The 19,715-nt window shown below is 37.1% G+C and overlaps 1 protein-coding gene and 1 pseudogene across 2 annotated transcripts in view; one reads left to right on the forward strand and one right to left on the reverse strand.

Moving 5' to 3' along the window:
* The window catches only part of LOC105943710, a 52,203-nt pseudogene extending 37,952 nt beyond the window's left edge, over positions 1-14,251 (reverse strand).
* Positions 1-19,715, forward strand: part of Prkg1 (protein kinase cGMP-dependent 1) — a 1,244,729-nt gene that overhangs the window by 1,080,513 nt on the left and 144,501 nt on the right. The window lies entirely within an intron of this gene.

A 19,715-nucleotide genomic window follows, 5' to 3' on the forward strand; every position in this document is an offset into this window, starting at 1 on the left:
GTTGGGATGCCCAATTTGGGGGCACAGCACAGGAATTATAGAAACTGACTCTTGCATTTGTTTGTCCTAGAGTGGGCTGGCTACTTTTTAGAGAAGAGTCTGATGGAAGGAACATTAAATCTTTGGGTTATTTACCTAACAGTGAGATAGCTGTTTCTAGGAGCAGAGCCTAGGGGAAAGAAAACAGACCCTTGGAGTTTCCAAAGAGTGGGCTAGCTGCTGGTCAGAGCAGAACCTGAAACCAAGAGTCCTTTGAACCAAGGACGAACCTGCTGCTGCCACTGCCACTGCCGTTGCCACTGCTCCCATGTTTCTGTGGCTAAAGCTTTTGCTCCCATTAATTCATTGTTTTGTTTTTATTGAACAGCCAAAAGAAGTGAACAATTGGAACATTGCCAGGCAAAGGGCAAGGAATTTTTATTTTAAGTAAACCTTAAACATTTGTTAAGAGAAGGGACTTAGGAGTATGACCTGTTGGACTGTACTGACTCAGAGCACACACACTCCATTCACAGATGTAATCACGCCAAGCTCCCATCTTGTCTCTAGCCTATCTGTGGCACTTCTGCGGGCAATTTATTTCTGTCCACATCAGCACTCACCCATGTACACTTGTTCTTGGTCAAAAGTGCTACCAGGCCACTGAGGGAATTGTGCAAATATCATAATTTCAGATCAGTTGCCATCTCTAAACATTGCTGGTCAATACTGGCCATCTATGCTGCTTGGGCCAAAGGTACACAAGACAGAGGAAACCCAGTCACATCGCTTTAAGCAGGTGGATGACATGGCTATAAATTTAACTTCAGGGAAAGTTATAAATCAGGAATTTAGCAGATAAAGCATCTCACACATCAACACTTTCTTATGAAAGGCCAATAAGAAATATTCCCAGTTCTTTCCCATAGTTCATTCCTGTATTTTATTCTTGTAGTTCAGTCCCACAATGAAACATTGCCAAGTAATCCACTGTCAGTCTACTGACTGCTCTAACATACTCTGATCACACTGTAATACAACTTTCATCTGTTACCTACTAGACTGTGAAGTCTTGGAGGGCAATGCTCTTAGGGCTTTAATCTATATGGCCACTGCCTAAGTGGCAAGGACTACTTACTGAAGGTATATATTCAGAAATTTTACTTACGATGACCAGATAAAATATAACACATATGGTTAAATTTGAAGTTAAGATAAAACATGATTTTTTACTATGCATATTTTATTTCTTCAGACATAATTATACAAATTGAATTGCTTTTGTTTTTACTGGTAAAATCTGGTAACTCAACTTTATTTCATGAATGAGTGTGAATGAATGGCAGATTTTTCTTAATTGTATCAAAAATCCATTTTTATTAATGTCTATAAATTTCAGACTATAGATTAAGACATAATAGAATATTTGTACAATGTGGATTTCTTAAATCCTTAGTTGTTTTGAAAGCATACTTTTGTATTATCAACAGAAGGATTTTCTCACTGTGCAGAGATGACTGTTGATCCTTGAGGATCTTTCTTATTAATGAAGGAGACATGGCAATTATGATGTAGAATGAAAATAATACTGAATAGACTCTTATGATCAGACATGTTATTATAATAATGAAATGATAGTACTATCTAATCTTTACTGAATGTTTCAATAGTCAGTTAATGTAGGTTCTTTTCATGTATATATCCATAGTTGGTTATTCTTCATATAAGTACTCTGTCAAATTGTTTTTATTTTTCCCATTTTTTAAACAAGAACAGGACAGGTATACAACTTAAATAAGTTAGGTAGCTGACTCAAGCTCACGTAGGTAATTCTTCTATTGAGCCTAGATAAAGTAACTCTTGATTCTTTTCTTCTAATTAATATGCTCTGTTCTCTCAGAGGAAAAATAATATTATTTGTGGTTAATGCATCAGGTGTGATTAAGTCATGGAAAATCATTATATAGATAAAGAATGTTTCTCAATTGCTAGTAGAAATAGTAAAAATAGAATTTCAAACTAAGACTAATGGAATAATTTTTCTTACATACATACAAGGACATATCTGAATTGTCTGTGTAAATCTTCATACAACTGTCATCTGACCTTTTAAGAGAGCTCTAATCCCAAATGCTACCAGCACCATAACTAAGGGTGCTACAAAAATGTCCTTGTTGAAAAAATACCTTCCTTAGTTTGTCATCTAGTCCCCATGATTGCATGATTGCTGCCAGTGAAATGGAGGTGAAAGGTTACCTGTAAGTGACACTACAGGATACTATGTCAAACATCTTTACTCACCCAATCTGCCAAGATGCTATTCATTAGTGTCATTAGGTTATACCAGCACAAATTAGTTCTCTTCCTGATAAATGGAAATGATTTGGGTATGAAGGTTGAGCAGTGTTCCCAGAATAGATTTTAATAATTACATACTCGGCCCTGAAGACTTTCAGTGACTGAAAGAGATCTCACCAGCCTTTTTACCCAGAAATTACTCTATCAGAATCAATTTCTATTATTATGAATATTTATTTTTAATATGATACTTATTTCATAAAATATAATTCAAATGCAACACATAAAATTCAAAAGCTACAAAATCCTCCCTTCTTTTCTCTTTCCTTTAGTGATATTTAAAAAATTCTTTTGATCTCTTGTTATTGATAACCTCCATATATATAAACAATATACCATGATCATATTCCCCTCTACCACCCTCCTTTTCCTACCTCCTGAATCCTGCCTCAACTAAATCTCTTTTTTCCAAGTAGCCACTTTTCCCTTTTGATATTATCATGTTCCCTTCTCAATATGCAGGTATTATGTAGGTAGCCTCAGCCACTTTTGAGTCATGAATACCAAGGCTACTTGGTGTCTGGAAGATAGTATTATAAGCACTCCTGTTCCTTTGGCACTTATATTTTTTTTCTGCCACCTTTGTGCAATGGTCCCTGAGCCTTGGAGGATGTGGCAAAGAATTCTACCTTAATGCTTAACACTCCACTGGCACGTCTCAGCACTTTGGTGAGTTTTAGTTATGCCCAGGGTCACTGTCATTTGAAAACAGAAGTTTCTCTATGTGACAGAAGCATTGACATATGGACATAAATATAAGCATTTAGAGGGCAATTTGGTGGACAGAATGTATCCACTTTGCCAGACAACAGTAGTTTTCCTGCTAGGGCTTATGACCTCCTCACTTACAGACTTTTGATTAGGTTTTCAGTATCAGGCATGACTTCCTCCCATGGATCAGGCCTCAAGCCCAATGAAAAATCAGTAGGTTTCCCTCATAACCAACATGCCAACATGCCAACATTGCACCACTAGTTTAGGCCTTGCTAGCCAGATGTAAAGCTAGTAGGGGCCACTGCTGGTTAATACTGTTGATGACCTGGCTCCTCACATAGGCTACTAAGCTCTTGCCAGCATTCTGATAGCTGGAAAACAGCAAGGGGGCTTCCAGCTCAGCTCCGGTTTGATCCTTCTCAGTGTCCTTCAGTCTAAGAATGTGATGTTTTCAGTAATAGGGTCTTACCATCTAGGTCTGGTAGGCAACCAAGAGCCTTGGTAATAACCTGTAATGTTTTTGGTGCATCCACAGTCTTCCTGATGAACAGCTCTGTGGAAGTATCCTGCTCTAGGCACTGTAATTCTCTTGTAAGAATCTATAGCTTCAGAGCATAGCATGTGTAGCTCTCAGAGTCCTGCTGCTCCAACTCCTTCTTAACATATATTAACATATATTTCCATGTAGTTTATAGACAACACCTTACTGTCTTTTAATCTTTTATTTATTTATTTGTAAGTGCTGATACAGACCCAGAGAGTGAAGTGTGGGTGTGTCAGGGCCTCTAGCTACTGCAAATGAACTCCAGATGCACGCACTACTTTGTGCACCTGGCTCTACAAGGGCACTGGGCAGTTGAACTTGTTAAGCTTTGCAGGAAAGTGCCTTAATCTCTGAGCCATCTTTCCAGCCCAACAGCTTAAATTTTGATTAGTCATCCTCCCACCCACCCCTCTCCTTCCTGACCCCACTTAGAACACTTCTGCCCTCTCTCTATATTTATGCATACATATCTACTATAGTCTTCTTCCCTTAAATATTCCCCTTTCCTCCCTCCCTCATGACCCCTTTCCAGCTTCCTGGCTTCTACTACTGACTTTTACTCCAACTCAAATACAAATCTAGGATCTACATAGCAGACAGAACATGTGACATTTGACTTTCTGAGCCTGGTTTAGTTACTTCAGCATAATCTTTCCAGAACCATCCATTTCCTGAAAATTTCATTTTTCTTTACAACTGAATAAAACTCTATTGTTTAAATATACAACATCTTCATTTTCCATTTATCAGTTAATAGACATAATTATTGTGAATAGAGAAGCAATAAACATAGACTGACAAGTATTTATTTTAAAAAATACTTTATTTTATTATTTATTTGAGAGAGAGAGAGGGAAAGAAACAGATATATAGATATAGAATGGGCACACCAGGGTCTCTAGTCCTGCAAATGAATTCCAGACACATGCACCATGTTGTACATCTGGCTTACATGGGTCCTGAGGGATCAAACCTGGGTCATTTGGCTTTGCAGGCAAGTGCCTTAACCACTAAGCCATCTCTCTAGCCCTGAACAAGTAATTCTAAAGTAATGCATAGTTATATTCTAAGGCACTAATACCTTCTTTTCCCTATGCATAATACCTTTTCTAGTACATCAGATGTTTAAATGTGTTCTAATTTGTGTGTTTGCATATTTTGCTCAAATGATAGCACATGTATACTACACTGTGGTCTTTTCAGTAAGGCTATCCTAAGGATCGCATACATGTGTTGCTTTAATTATTTGATTTTTTTTTCAAAGCAAGGTGTCACTCTAGCCCAGGTTCACCTTGAATTCACTATGTAGTCTTGGGAAGGCTTTCAACTCATGGCAATCCACCTACTTCTGCATCCTAAGTACTGGGATTAAAGACATGCATCACCACCCCCTGTCTTTTTTATTTGATTTTTTAAGACAAAGGAGATTTATTGAAGCTGAAAGGTAGAAAATACCCTAAGTGTCAGGGCCAACATGCTTTTTAGGATTTCAGCTAACATCCAAAGGAGAGAAAGAAAGAACTATACTTTTGGAATTAGACTCAGAAAGACCAACAGGTTCTATAGTCTGTAAGCAACTGCAACAGGGAGGGACTTCTGGACGTTTAAGTACATTATCTCATTAAGGGTATAAATGTTCCTCTGTCCAGGTGATCCGCAGGCTCAGTTGGATTAACTCTTAAGGGAAGGTATAATAGTCTTATTTTGCTTTGCTTAGAATCATGTCCCCACGAAGTCCAGTGGTAAAACTCAAATTAGCTTTTCCTCAACAAAGGCTCTGATACTTCCATCCTCTTTCATTTTATATTTCAAATCCTAAAGAGGAGCAATTGTAAAGTTTCCCTTTCTAATGTGACTTGGGAAACAGGAAGTTGGGTCTGCCCTTCAATGACTTCTAAGCCTAATATCTACCAAGACGGCTATCATTCTCAATTTCAAGAGTTGAGAGCCTAAAATCAATTAGGAAATGGGTGTTGACTTGATTTAGCTACATGTAAATTACTTCACAAAAGATGTCTTATTCACTCTATTGGGGGAGCTACTACTAAAAAATATCATTTCAGTTTAACTGTATTTTAAAATGTTAGGTATTAGCATATGTTTCAATTTCTAATTATCAAAGTATGGTTTTATAAGCATTTGTTTCTTTGTTCTTGACATCTGACTATGAGAAACTATTGTTTCAAATGAATGTGTTTGATCTCTATGTGAAAATACATTTTATCCATGATATACAGTATTAGTATGCAAATCTATGCATTGCATAGCTGCCATGCTATTAATATATTAGATCACAATTACAGCCTTATAATATCTTTTTCAATGGAAAGACATATTCTTGGATTCAGGATGAATCATCTGAGGAGCATTGAGAATGGTGATGATTAGAACTTTAAAAAGTTTCTGGTCAAAGCCACATTAATTACAGAAGAGAGCAGTGCAGTGATTCCATCACTATTTCACATGCAGAAACCTGAAATGTAGGCACAGATTGGTAACAGAATAAGAAATAGCAGACACTTTCTTTGTAGATTGTTCATATTTCTCTATAAAGAAGAAAGCAGTCCTAGTTAGAAAGTGCTTTAGGAAACATTTACTTGAAATATGTGACCATGTAATTTAATGTTCATCTAAAATGTGCATTTGTTGAGGCTAACTGCTCCAGTCAGCCATAATTCCAATATGCTTCCCTTTCTCTACTTTCAAGATGGGAAAAGGTTTACAATCACTTTTCAGATCTGTGAGTGAAAAGAAACAAAAGGAAAATACCAGGGAGTTATTTTGTCCTCTAACAACTTGTGACCCCAACACACCCTTCTAATGATTTGTCTCTGTTTATCTGCTCTTTAGGCTTTTATTTGGCCTGGTACATTACACAGTTAGATGTATCACCAGACCAGAAGTAAGATCAACCATAGATTTATTTTGGCCCTGGTTAATTTATAAATCAGATTTTGGAGAATAGTAAAGGTAGGAGCAACAGGACCATGGATGTATGACTTGAGTAAATAAATGGGACATCCAAGTTCATTTCATACTCTAAGTCTGATTATATAAAAGTAGATTAGAATGAGATTATTTTTCCTTTCTTTCTTCCCCTCCCCTCTGAAATTGAAGTATCTCTCACTCATTCAAAAAAAGACCACATAGGCCTCTAAGAAAACTATCATTCTAACATCCAATTTAGCACTTCTCAGTTCCTAATAAGCTGTAACAGGGAATAGGATCTCTTTGCCTCCATAAATCCTCTCAAGGTGGTAGTCTTTACTTGGGTAGGCTTTGCCAAAGTTGCACCTTTAAAACCAGAGCAGAGTGTAAATCCCATCTGTACACTAACAACATAGACACTCAGAATTCCTTTGGCAGTAATTTCTATCACTAGTTATAATGGAATGTAAAGAGAATTATCTGTGATAACTGCAGAGAAGGAAGAGAAGCCATCAATCATGCCTGAGCATTCAGGAGAATGAATTTACGCAGTTTGGATATAGAAGGCTGGGTTAGTGCTCAGCTCAACTGATACCACATGGAGAGCACAACAGAAAAGAGATAGTGATATATATTCCTCCTTAATTGCTTTTTCCTAACTTTGACTTTCCGGGATTTTATGCATTAGGTTTAGCTATATGAAATAGTCAGTATTCAGTAATATTTAACTGGCAAAAAGTAATTTCATTTGATTCAATCTAATAATTATTTATATTCATTGTTGTTGAAGGGTACCATAGAATGTGAAGTTTGTATGTCAGATAAAAAAATTCATTATGCTGTCAACCCAGCAAAAATAATATGATGGCTGGAAAGATGGCTTAGCAGTTAAGCATTTGCCTATGAAGCTTAAGGACCCCGGTTCAAGGCTGGATTCCCCAGGACCCACATTAGCCAAATGCACAAAGGGGCACATGCATCTGGAGTTTGTTTGCTGTGGCTGGAGGCCCTGGCCTGCCCATCCTCTGTCTTTCTCTATCTGCCTCTTTCTTTCTGTGTCTGTCGCTCTTAAATAAATAAATAAAAATAAAAGGCAGTAATAAAAACATTAACGTACTAAGAAAATTATAATCACTTAGTTGTGCTCAATCATGATTATGAAAGATTGTCTTTTATACTCTGTGACCCTCAATTTCAGCATTCATTTTTCATGCCTCAGTTACTCAAACTGATGATGTTCTAAAAGCACTCCACTGGTTCTTTAAGCATGGGGCACATGTAACACGGGAAGCCACTGACAGTGGGGACTCTGAAACAAGTGTTCATGACAATACTTGTACATAGCCACCAGGAACCATCAACATACCATCTCCTTAGGAGAGAACAGAACCTATTAAAGAACACTGTATGAGTTACTCCATAATTTACATGTGAACACTTTCCTTCATTTTGATTTTGTCTGAAACCAATATAATAGCCAATATGACAGCCACTCATGTACCAAGAGATTAACTTACTTCCAAAGCATCACTGTCAAGCAAAAAATCTGGAGATGTGGGAGGGAGTGGGGGAATGATTTGTGGTCTAGAAGGAAGCAGAGGCATCCACTATGACAGAAAATGGGGTGGTGGAGGTGGTGGTGGTGGCGGCGGGCCACTGAATTTTACAGCTGGCTTTCCTGGTCCCAATCCTGACCCTGGTGGCTGTGGTGGTACGGGTGGAGGGAAAAAAGAACATTCAGGACACCTAAGTTTATGAAGGACACCTGAATCAAACCACTACATTCTTCCCCTGGCTCCATAAGCTGATAACCATCCATGATGTAAAATGCAATGCATTCAGTCCAACTTTAAAAGTCCCTATAGTTTTTATCAATTCTAATAATGTTCAAACTTTCCCATAGTCCAAGATCTTTTAACTTAACCATAATACCAAGTAAATACACCCCACAAACATAATGACACAGAATAAACATTCATACTGCAAAAGATGTCATTGGGCATAGCCAAGAAATATTCAACTAATATAAAATTTAAACAGGACAAACATCAAACACTGTAGCTCCAAATCCAACAACTCTAGTGACAAAGTTCCAAGTCTGATCATTCTAACCAGTAGCGAGTCTCCAGACTTCCAATTCTGCCCCTCCATCTAGGCTATTCACAGTCCTGGAAAACTTCATCTGGGGCTGGCAGGTCTCCTTAGCAGCTGTCTTGTGGTCCTGGCATCTCCCCTGGGTCTCCACTGCAACCCACAGTCTATCCTCATAAATAAATATAAATAATATTTATTAAAAAGTGATTGAATAAAGAAACCATTTTTATTACATTAATATCTTAATGAGTAAAACATCTTAACCCACAAATCTTGCATGCAGGCAATCCAGCAAACCTGTTTCACAGTACCCATCATCATTTCCAAAACACAAGACCATAATGCAAATTCAGGGTATTTTGTTAATCCAGCAGAAATAAAGCAGACTTTGAAGAACAGGACACTTCTTCAGCATTTAGGACCCTTCAAAAGAACCTGCATTTTTTCTATTGTCCCACTGCTGATCAGCTGACCCAATCTCAATGGTTGTAATCTCTCATACAATTTCAGCTGAACAGGCATATGTTTTAGGCCAAATACTTCTTTCGATGCCATATCCCTCTGCACATACCAGTCTGTTCTATCCAATAAAACCCTGTAAAACTTCTCAGGACATGGGCATAACAGCAAGCCTAACACAACATAAACAACAAGCATAACACAAACTGCTTCTAGCCCAGTAGAGACAAAGTTTTTTCTCACCCTCAAAATCCATACTTCACAGTCCATAATTCTTACTGCACTCAGGTCTTTCAACTCTGACCAGAATATTCCATCAAGCTGTACTTACAGCAATGCAAGGCCAAAATCTCAGATTCACTCACAATCCTCTCAAAAATCAGGTTCAAAAGCCAAAAGCCACATAAGTCAGGTATCTAGCAATAATAATCCCACTTCTCAGTACCAACTTCACTGTGGCAGTCAGGTTCACATTGCTGGCATAAAACACCCAACTAAGAGCAGCTTGTGAGGAAAAAAAGGTTTATTTTGGGTTACAGACTACAGTGGATGCTCCATGATGGCAGGGGGAAATGATGGTATGAGCAGAGGGTGTACATCACCTCCTGGGCGATATCATTTATACAACAGCAACAGGAGAGTGTGCCAAACACTGGTAATATCAAGCTGGCAATAACACCCATAAGCCCACCCCCAATAATACACTACCTCCAGGAGGCATTAATTCTTAAATCTCTATCACTGGGAACCTAGCATTCAGAACACCTAAATTTATGGAAAACACCTGAATCCGTGCCCCTGGGCTAGAACATCCTGAATCAGCCTACTGGACCAGCCAACCAATCAGGTCCCTCCCTTACACACCTGAGTCTGGTGATGAAGCTCAGTTTAATTTGATACCTAATTCATAAGTGTAGACCTGGGCCACATGTATGAGCCCCTTGTCCTCTTCTCTCCTTCTCTATGTGAGGAAGATCTTCTCAGCCTCAGCCTGGCTGGGAGTGGATGGAATTTCCTTTGGCTTGGGTCTTTTCCTGCTTTGTTTTCCCTCTATCTAATATAAATCTCATCATTTACCCTTTAAAATATATTTTTGTTTTTGGTAATTGATTTACTTGAGTTCTCTAGAGATTCTGGACATAAATCCCTTGTCAAATAAATAATTTGTAATATTCTGTTCCATTGTTAGGTTACTTCTTTGTTTTGTTGACTGTTTCCTTTAAGGTTTAGAAGGCTTTTATTTTTGTTGTTGTTTGTTGTTGTTTTCCTTCAATGTAAGCCTGCTTGTTGTTTTTGGTTCTAGTACTCATAATTTTGAAATCATATCTGAAAACTACTTGCTCAGATTGAAACCTTATAGTATTTCTGCCATGTTTTATTGTTTCATAAAGTCATACGTTTAAGTCTGTAGTCAACTGTGAGTTGATTATAGCCTATGGTGAGAATGAGTCATGTTTCTTTTGCATGTAAAGATGCAGTTTTTCTACTGTATCATCTCTTGAAGAATTTGTTCTTTCCCTGCTACGTGTTGAAGATACCTTTGCTGGATATCCAGTGGCTTTAAGTATATAAATTTATTTGTGGGTTAAGATGTTTTACTCATTAAGATATTAATGTAATAAAAAGGGTTTCTTTATTCAATCTCTTTTTAATAAATATTATTTATGAGAAAGAGAAAGAGACAGAGGTAGAGAGAGGCACCAGAGTTTCAAATGAACTCCAGACACATGCACAAATCAGTGCATCTAGTATTATGCAGGTACTGGGTAATTTAATCTGGGCCAGTAGGCTTTGCAAGCAAGTGTCTTTAACTACTGAGCAATCTCCCAGCCCTAAAATTCCTTTTAGAAAATGACTGTGACCCTGATGGAGAGGGCTGCCTTCTTTTCATGATCCTTGAATCTCAACTTTCTTTGGGTTGCAAGAAGGTCTTTCCTATTTCACATCTATTGTACATTTGCATGTGGCCTGGGATACATTTCTCCTGACTCTTCACCTATTAATCCTAACTCAAGTCTGAGGCTTTACATTTGAATGACTTCATGGTTTTGATCAACATTTTATTTTGATCCACATTTTTTTGTTTGGGGGGGGAGGTTCGAGGTAGGGTCTTACTCTAGCTCAGGCTGACCTGGAATTCACTATGTCATCTCAGGGTGGCCTTGAACTCATGGTGATCCTCCTACCTCTGCCTCCTGAGTGCTGGGATTAAAAGTGTGCACCTCCATGCCCAGTTTGATCCACATTTTTGGTGGTGCATTTGCATATGAGTTTCATAGCTTTCCTCCTGAATGCAAGGATATGCATTCAGGAGATAACATCTCATAAATATTTGTAAAAATAATTATAAATTTATCATTATATTCATAAACATATACGTGCTTAAGAATTATAAAATACTTGGAAAGCTGCCATTAATCAATGATGTATCCTTAGTTATTGCATGAGATGTTGCTATGATATTTTTCTAAATTTTTTTCATTAATGCTGGTGAAGGATCGAAAGACAGTTCTCATAGGAGCCAGCTATGTGTGCAATCAGGACATGATTAGTGGCTGGCTCATTTTAACAAACTTCTGTAGTTACCTGCCGTAGTGTAGCAGAAACGGATCCACATCATGGTAAGTTAGTAGGTTGGTTAGAAGAATGCATCAAACTTTAAAGTATGAGGACATTTTTGAACACTAACTTTGAAAATTCTTCTGCAACGTGTTGGAACACTAGGTTCACACTCAGTAATATGGGACAAAGTGAGATATGGAATCGATGCAGGGAGAAAGGAGGCAGAAGAGATCAGAAGCAGGCCAGATTACAGAAAATGATGGACCAAAGCAGAGCAGTGCTTGTGGGAATTCAGATAATGTGTAGTCATGAGGACCAAAAAAAGCAAAAGCAATGGTTAAACAGGACAAAGAGAAAGCCAGATTAAGGAGGGCTGGAAGATGACTCAGCAATTAAAGATGATTGCTTGCCTGATGGCCCAGGTTCAATTGCATGTACCCATGTAAAGCTAGATGCACAAAGTTGTACATGTGACTGCAGTTTGTTTGCAATGGCAAGAGGTCATGGTGGGTCCATTTTCTGTCTCTTTTTCTCTCTCAAATAAATAGTTAAATATTAAACAGGTAAACAAATGCTTTTAAAGAGTCAGATTTAATCTTTTGAATCTAGGGGAATGCATAAATGCTGATATCATTTTCTCAAGAGAGGAAACCCAAGGACCACAGTGGTCTTGAAGTTAGGAGAAAATGAGTTCGTTTTGACTTGGGAAATACATCTCCCAGATTAGGTTTACTGGTAAATTTGAGGAAAACACTAATATAAAGCCAATAGTTTGTGACTTTTCACCAATCAGAGAGGTCATTAGAAAACAGTGAGTAAAAACAAAATCTTGGGGTAGGGACTATATTTCTAAAGACTAGGAAAAGTGAGAAGAATAAATTCAAAAAATATATTCAAGGGCTGGAGATATGGCTTAGTGGTTGAGATGCTTGCTTGCAAAGCCAAAGGATTCAGGTTTAATTCCCTAGTGCCAATTTAAAGCCAGATGCACAAGGTGGTACATGTGTCTAGAGTTTATTTGCTGTGGTGAGAAGCCCTGGCATGCACATTCTCTCTCTCTCTCAAATAAATTAAATTAAGAAAATACATGCAATCAAAAAAGAATTGAGCTGGGTGTGGTGGTGCACACCTTTAATCCCAACACTCGGGAGGCAGAAGTAGAAGAATCACCATGAGTTTAAGGCCATCCTAAGACTACATAGTGAATTCCAGGTCAGCCTGGCCTAGGAGTGAGACCCTACCTCAAAAAATAAAAAAATTAAAATAAAAAGAAGAATTGAAGCCAGTTGTGGTGGTGCATGTAAGCCTTTAATCCCCCCACTCGTGAGGCAGAGGCAGGAGAATCACTATGCTGTCAAGACCACCCTGAGACTACATAGTGAATTCTGGGTCAGCCTGAGCTAGAGACCCTAGTTCAAAAAAACAAAAAAAAGGGGGGGGGGGGCGAGATTTACAGTATGATTTGCTAGAGAAATTGAGGGAAGAAAACTTTAAGGGGAAAAAGTGTGTTCAAAAAGGTAACACTATTCCTCGTGTCAGGGGATCTTAAAGGAATGGTAATGACACATACTTAGGTCCATTGGTTAGCCTGTGTCAAAGACAGTTAGAAAGTATAATTATTCAAATTAATACTGGGTTTTAGGGCTGGAGAAATGGATTAATAAATAAGGTACTTGCCTGCAATGTCAAAATACCCAGGTTCCTTCCCCAGCACCCACGTAAGCCAGATGCACAAGGTGGCACATGTGTCCGGAGTTCTTTTTCAGTGGCTGAAGGCCCTGCCATGCCTGTTCTCTCTTTCTCTCAAATAAATAAATAAAATTTAAAAATATAAAAATTTGATTTTATACTTAGCATATGATTCTTGAGTTATAAATCATGTTAGTATAGTATATTATAGTTAGTATATTGTTACTAGATCAGAAATGCAATCAGTGACCTGATAAGACACTGAACTGTTTGGGGATCCAGTTTTCAAACAGCAGATTTACCACAGATTCCGTAATTGTTCACAATTAATTCAGTGCTAGAGTTTCATTACATGTGTTTCTTTGATGTTTATTATATCCTATAAATGTTGATTATTTTATTTGTTCTGATGAGATTGTCTTTGGTTTTTATATAAAAGGATTTTCTTTGTCCCATGAGAATTTCGCTGAACTGGGACATTAAACTACTGCACATGACAGAAGATGAAGGGCTCAGACCCAAGGATTGCTTTTAAGCTCATAAGCAACTGGAGGGGTATCAGTTTCCATGTGGGCTGGCACTGAGAGAGTGCCAGAACCCTGCTGACAGCAGTCACGTTGCTCCAGAGCTGCCAATGGAGAGCCCAACTCTGACAGCTATTTTGCATGAACTGCATTCTGCTTTGGCCTCATACACTTTGTGTTTGTTACTCCAAGACATCGTGTGCCATAGAGTTCTCTAGGAGCATGAGACACAGGAGAATTGTTTCAAAATGAGATAAGTCAATGCAAACCCTTACTATGGATTATTCAGACACCGACAGTGACTCTACCTTGGGATACAGCGATGATGAGGATTCCAGTGATGAAGATCACCATCTATCAGAGTCAGTGCACAGGAAGCTGTACTGGGGATGTTTTTCATGCTGTTATTTCATTAAAAGGAATTTCTAACTAACAAAAATGCTAAAAAGAGGACTACTACTAAACTATAAGCTTTGCCTTTAATTATTTAGTTTTTGATAGCATGCTTGTGAAAATATTTGGTATTCTGCCAAGCAGTAACTACATTTGCAGTTATACATTTTTATTTGTCCCTTAATTCACAGCCACAGAACTGTATGAACTTAAATAATATTTTTAAAATATTATAAAATAATTTTTAAAGACAATGGACATGTTGTTGTATAGAAACATCTAGATTATTTATTATAAAGTGGCAAGCCTAGTGTGCAAACATTTTGTTTGGTGAAAGTACTTTGCTAATTAATGTGGACATTACCTTATAATTTTAAGTATAAATTTTTCTCATGGCCATTATTGCTTCAAAACTTTTAGGAATGTTAGAAATAGCTAAATACCTCTAACTGGCCAAAAAATAACATTTAAATGAAATGGCTTTCAAATTTTAAAAATAATGCTGTCCCCATTTGTCTTTCTTTTGCCCATGTCTAAAACAGTGTTGCATGAAAGCCCTGACAATTGGTAGGTGTAAAACCAGTATCTTAACAGTGATAATGTAACATATGCAATTTTTTGAACCCCTGTCCTGTATGCATTTATAAAATTTAACACCTAAACCCAAATTGTATTTGTATTTACCACAGTGGAATCAGACAAACATAAACGCAGGACTAACTGTGCATTGGTAATATTCTCTCAATAGAATCTTCTGTTACCTCTCCTGAAATGAAAGAGTAATATATGTCAATGCCAAGTTACACAACATTTTGTGTCTAGAAAAGCATTGTGCACAAGCATAATTTCTGACAGCTTCAGAGAGAGACATAAAGGCCTAAGAGCAGAAAGACAATGACACTGTGATGGCAGCATGACTTGGAGTTGTGTGAACATGGTGGTAAATAATTTCCAACTGTTGTGTAACATTTTTATAAAATAGCAAGCTAAAACACAGCCAGGTATAGAAATTTTTGTAATTTAAGATTCAATTGTCTATCAGATTCATTTTCAGTTAGGCAAGAATATTAGTGCTGGTTTTATTAATGAATGAAAATACATGATATGACTAGTGCTCAAAGTTATTATTTTCTATTTCAATAAATTAAAATTACTATCAAGTTAAACTATGATAAGACAGTATGTTAAGTAGCATAGCTTTGTTCAAAACTTGGTTTAGAGAACATCCAGCTCTGTGTTCAAATTCCAATATTGCAATTCACTACCTATGTCTTTTTTGTTGTATCACCTAACCTCTATTACCAGGTATAAATCTGAGCTAAAATAACTTCCCTTTGTAAAAGTAGTCAATAAATAGGATTTGTATACACTAATATTAATGTTTAATAGATAACAGAAATGTTTTTGTTTGATATGTTTTTCCCAATGTGATGTTATTAAGTTTTAATATATGTCATTTTATTAATTACTAATTCTGATTTTAGTCCATAGTTTAAAAATATTTCTTTTTAAAATAAAATATTTGCATTTTTTAAATCTTTTTTTTTTTTTTTTTTTTTTTTTGGTTTTTCGAGGTAGGGTCTCACTCTGGTCCAGGCTTACCTGGAATTAACTCTGTCATCTCAGGGTGGCCTTGAACTCATTGCAATCCTCCTACCTCTGCCTCCCAAGTGCTGGGATTAAAGGCATGTGCCACCACGCCCAGCTAAAATATTTGCATTTTTATTGACTATCTTAAGATATTTGATATTTGATATTTTCCCCATCTACATTGAAATATGAATATCTGTTGCATGGAAATTGTAACCAATTTTAAAAGGCTATCTAATTTAGGCCAGATAACATGACAAAATATGAAAATGTTGAATATTAGTGATTTCAACAATTTATTTGAACAAAATATATTCAAAATGAGGCATTTTCTGTGATGAAATTGTATTTTATGCTACACGTTGATTTTTGAAGTTATGTTTTTAAAAACTTTTAACAATTTTCATACTTGTACATAATGTATTCTGATCATAAGCCATTACCTTCTTTTGTTCCCCATCGCCCTTTCACTGAACCCCTTCTCTCAAATGAGTCCGTCTTCCATTTTGATGTCATTATTTTTGACTCATCCATCATCCACGACAGCATATTGATGGTTCCAATATTGTACAGATACAACGGCCTCTATGAGGTCACAAAAGCCACAGCCACTCGTGTCCAGACAACAGAGTCCCAAAGCAGTCCTCCCCATCTTTTAGCCACCTCTTCCACAACGTTGCCTGAGCTTCTGCATGTGTGGTACACTTGTCTCATTTTATGCTGAGCACTCAGCAATCTCATAAGCCACATGCACATGGTGGCCCATGCATCTGGAGTTTGTTTGCAGTGGCTAGAAGTCCTGGCGTGCCCATTCTCTCCCTCTCTCTCTCTCTCATAAGTAAATAAGTAAAAATAGATAAATAAAATCTTTTTGAATGTGTTCTAAGGACCTCACTCAGGCCCTCATGCTCACTAGGCAAATACGTTATGGACAGAGCTACATTTCCAGCTTAAAGAGTGTTTTTATAAGCACTAAACCAGGATCTTCAGAAGGCGGACGTGATGCATGTGAGGACAATGGAAGTAATAAACAGTGAATTTCTCTCTGTGTGCCTGGATCTTTGATAACTGCAACTGTATCTTTGGTTATTCTATTTAAACATTTTATTTATCTATTTTATTTGTTTATTTGAGACACACACACACACACACAGAGAGAGAGAGACAGAGAGACAGAGAGACAGAGAATGGGTACACCAGGGCCTCCAGCCACTACAAATGAACTCCAGACACATGTGCCACCATGTGCATCTGGCTTACATGGGACCTGGAGAATCGAACCTGGGTCCTTAGGCTTTTCAGGCATATGCCTTACCCACTAAGCAATCTCTCCAGCCCATGGTTATTCTATTTATAAACAGAGTGAATGAGTTTTTTTCTTTTGTCAATCTCATTTGGAGGTGAGAAAACCAAAGCTTACATAGCTTGTGAGTGATAGATCTCTCTGGGCCTAACAGCAAGCTAGTATGAATCTGAAGCTTGAACTCTACTATACTACTCCAGAAGTCAAGAATGTGAGGCCTTGGCTGTTCTGGTAACATAATAAACATCAAGAATTCAATAATAATAATAATGAGAATTTAATAAATTCAATTCAATAAATAAGGAGAAGAGCTAGACACAATCCTTGCTCTCTTATGGTGTGGTAAAAGAGAGATTAGTCCCTGACAGAATTACACTGTTACTAAAGGCATGAACTATAGATTTCAATAGGCACTTGTATATAGAGATAAGTAGGATAATGAGGATGGAAAAACAGAGAAGCTGATCTAATTAATTCAGGAGGAGCATACCTGAGGCAAGGGTAGGCTAAGGGACAAACAGTGATGAAGAAGGTAGCCAGTTGAAGAGGGTAACCCTGGGCCCAAGAACCCAAGCTATAAAGAAGACCCAACAGGACGAAGAAGACAGATGTGTTACTGAAAGGAGGACAGTTGATCTGGAAGGCAGAGAATGCGAAAGAGGCAATGGGAAGATCACACTGTAAACTTCAAGATGACCATACAAATTTTAGAGTCAGAGGAAGAACTTAGATAGAGGGTGGATTTAAAATATACAGGGCTGGAGAGATAGCTTAGCAGTTAAGCACTTGCCTGTGAAGCCTAAGGACCCCGGTTTGAGGCTCAATTCCCCAAGACCCATGTTAGCCAGATTCACAAAGGGCACACACAACTGAAGTTTGTTTGCAGTGGCTAAAGGCCCTAGTGTGCCCATTCTCAATCTCTCGCTATCTTCCTTTCTCTCTGTGTCTGTCACTCTCAAATAAATAAATAAATAATGAACAAAAAATTAAAATATACAATAAGAGCTTTTTTTCTTTAAGGCACAACTAGTTACAAACAAATGGAAAAGGCACACCACTTTGTAAGAGAAACTGGTGATGAAATACCTAAGAGTCCTCTTCTCATTACATGCCAGGCCCCAAGTGAACAAGCTTGTTGGTATCTTATGTGAAAACATGAAAGTAGATCTGAGCACGTGGAAAGCCATTCCATAGTCTTAAACAGAAAAGTTATCATTGGACACAGCTTCTTCTGAGATCAATGCAGAAATTTAATACATCTGTCAACTCAAGAATCCTAGTGTGTGGCTGGAAGGATGGCTTAGCAGTTAAAGCATTTGCTTGGAAAGCCAAAGGACCCAGGTTCAATTCTCCAGGACCCACATTACCCAGATGCACAAGAGGGAGCACACATCTGAAGTTCATCTGCAGTGGCTGGAAGACCTGGCACGCCCATTCTCTCTCTCTTTCTCCCTCTTTCTTTGTCAAATAAATAAAAACAAAATATTTTTTATAAAAGAATCCCAGTGGGGATTTCTTTGGAGGTAGAAAAATGACTTCATGTCTATATTAAATGATGAATACGTAAAACTATCATAATGATGTTTCTGGAAACAATTGTTAGTGAAAGAGTATTTGTATTTGCTTCACCAAAGTATCATTCCTACAAAGCCTAATAGCACCATATAGCAGCAATAAATGACTAAAAGATCAGTGGCCAAAATTATAGCATTCAGAGAGTAAATGTCAGAATTTAATGTATCTTGAACATAAACAAATTTACTCAGAGCATCTTTATCTTCAAGATGTTAAAATCTTAGTTTTAATGACATACAAGGTTGTGGTTGTTAAAATATATTAGAATTATATTTTTCTATGTACCTGTGATATATTTAAAAAATGTTAAGTTAATGGGACTGGCATAGAAATCTTAGTGTCATAGGAAAATAATTTGTTCTTGGGTAGAATTTTATGTATGGCAATGACACTATAAAATTTATGGTAGCTTAAAAATAAACTGTAAATGTTAATTTAGCAAATCCACTTTTCACTGCGGGAGAAAACAAGAGGCAGCAAGGCAGGAGTTTTACAGAACTGAGAGATTAATATATACTGCTGAGATTTATACTACTACAGTGATAAATTGAGTATTTATAAGGAGACAGTCTTTGTATATTTAAATCATTATGACTAAAATTCATCAATAACTCAAAGAACCAAAATTCTTGCATAGATTAAAAGTGGTGTACTATATATCCCCAAAAGTTAGCTACATATAAAAGTGTCTCTTATAGTCAGAAAATAATTAATTAAAACAGATTAATTTTCCTCAAGGACATAATGACAATTTTGCAAATGAATGGATGAGATATTCTATTTCCAGGAGTATATCTTTAGATTCAGTAAAAACTTTCATCTCTTTGTAGTCATTACTATAATCATTGTCCAACTAATTCATGAATTTCCCAAAGATCAAAGTAAATGATGACATAACATAGCTTTCTACTTGTGCAAGTAGAACTTTAAATTAGATAACTGAAATAACTGGTTTATACATAGGATGTGCATGGCTAATGAAAAGGGTAAAGTGGCCTTTCAA

The sequence above is a fragment of the Jaculus jaculus genome, chromosome 1 (genome assembly GCF_020740685.1).
Source record: "Jaculus jaculus isolate mJacJac1 chromosome 1, mJacJac1.mat.Y.cur, whole genome shotgun sequence".
Classification (NCBI taxonomy): domain Eukaryota; kingdom Metazoa; phylum Chordata; class Mammalia; order Rodentia; family Dipodidae; genus Jaculus; species Jaculus jaculus.